Below are 2,248 nucleotides of genomic sequence, written 5' to 3'. Positions count from 1 at the left end.
GAGTCATCAAAAGCACGTATTCTAATGATCCCTGACAAAATCGTCGGGCGTCGTACTCCAGGGTGCGACGGTACTTTACATTACAGCCCCTCGATCGATAGGGAGGCGGACGTGAGGGGCCTCTGCAAAGAGAGCTTGGGGGGGGGGGGGGGGGGCACTTGACCTCACGAGACACGTGGGGATGTTCGTCTGTCAAAAACTCATTAGATCGGCCGCTGTCCCCATTCAGGTGTGAGGGTTAGCGGGTGTAACGCAAACACGCGTAACCCGTCAGAGACAGAAACATCGACAGCCGCCTCTTAGAACCAATAAGTCGTTCTTTACGGTTTGGACCTTTTTAAAACAGTGACGCGGCGTAAAGGCGGCGTACAATAAAAAAAGAACGTCAACCAGGAGGCATTTTGTTTCAAAGTGGCCCACATCCCCCCCCCCCCCCCCCCGAGGAGGAACCAGTCATCACAGACGACCGGCGAGACGTCGGGCGCCGCAGAACTGGGTCGTTAAAGTGGATTCATGTTGTCATTCGGAGATGAAGACGCAACAATTCTAAATAGGTCGTTCATCCCGGCCGGAGCCGTAGTGGCGGTCATTGCGTGTCCTTTGTGCTGCAGCCTGACGGAGACGGCTCACTGGGACACGGTGTCCAACACCTGTGACGGGGTCAACACTAAGTGGAGCAACTAATTGGTACGCATCCAAACACTGGCACACACACACACACACACACACTGCTTCTGCCATGTGCGCCTCGAAGGGTGGCTGGCATGTCGTCACATCTCAGAGCATTATTGGCGAAGCCATACGAAGAGGCTTTGAGATCTTGGGACCCGAGTGACTCCGTGAAGGAATGTTTCAGCAATATTTCATTATTATGATTTAATGGTTTTGACGGACATAATAAGGGTTTTCCTGTTCTGCAATTCTGTTGTAGCCTTTTTCTTTTAAGCGTTGGTTGTCGATGTGTCTGGCTTCCTGTGTGGCGAGCATGTTGTACGTAATCCTCCTTGAAAATAAAGATGGTGGTAAGAATGATATCATGGAGGATGGTGATTTATGTGTTATTCTGTCCTCGTCTGATTCTTCATACGGTTGTTATGCTGTTATGTAATTTATATTTATCTGTTGTTGTTTTCTTGTTGTCTTGTAATGTGTAACTTGTAAAAAATTTAAATTGAATGATTGAAAGAAAGAAAAACACAGACGGGGAGGAAGAGCGTCGGACAGCAAGAACAACGCCGGGCTCCAAAGTCAAATCTACAGACATGTGTTTGGAGGCAACGTTCCCCACAAGTGGCTCTCTCCCTCCCTCTCTCTCTCTCTCTCTCTCTCTCTCTCTCTCTCTCTCTCTCTCTCATTATAATCAGGGGAGGACAACGTCTTCTTCTCCCTTATGGAAAACCTTTAAGTCCTCAGAGGAAAAGCAGCCATGCAGTGGAAACATGTCGCCATGAGCAACACTGCCCCCCCCCCCCCTTCCTCTGGGATGAGGGAATGAAACCCGGAGCACGTAGAAGTAAACACACCGTGTTACCTGTGTGTGTGTTTAGTCGCCGACATCTTGTGTCGTTACTTCACACGCCGCGAACAAAGATGTTCGAAGTAGCTCTTCGTGTGTTAACTAGTGGATACATGTTGTGTTAACTAGTGGATTCATGTTGTGTTAACTAGTGGATACATATTGTGTTCACTAGTGGATACATGTTGTGTTAACTAGTGGATACATGTTGTGTTAACTAGTGGATACATATTGTGTTAACTAGTGGATACATGTTGTGTTAACTAGTGGATACATGTTGTTAACTAGTGGATACATGTTGTGTTAACTAGTGGATACATGTTGTGTTAACTAGTGGATACATATTGTGTGAACTAGTGGATACATATTGTGTGAACTAGTGGATACATATTGTGTTAACTAGTGGATACATGTTGTGTTAACTAGTGGATACATATTGTGTGAACTAGTGGATACATATTGTGTTAACTAGTGGATACATGTTGTGTTAACTAGTGAATACATATTGTGTTAACTAGTGGATGCATGTTGTGTTAACTAGTGGATACATATTGTGTTAACTAGTAAATACTTGTTGTGTTAACTTGTGGATACATGTTGTGTTAACTAGTGGATACATGTTGTGTTAACTAGTGGATACATGTTGTGTTAACTAGTGAATACATATTGTGTTAACTAGTGGATGCATGTTGTGTTAACTAGTGGATACATGTTGTGTTAACTAGTGGATAC

The sequence above is a fragment of the Pseudoliparis swirei genome, chromosome 2 (genome assembly GCF_029220125.1).
Source record: "Pseudoliparis swirei isolate HS2019 ecotype Mariana Trench chromosome 2, NWPU_hadal_v1, whole genome shotgun sequence".
Lineage (NCBI taxonomy): Eukaryota > Metazoa > Chordata > Actinopteri > Perciformes > Liparidae > Pseudoliparis > Pseudoliparis swirei.
Note: the sequence above shows the minus strand (reverse complement) of the source record.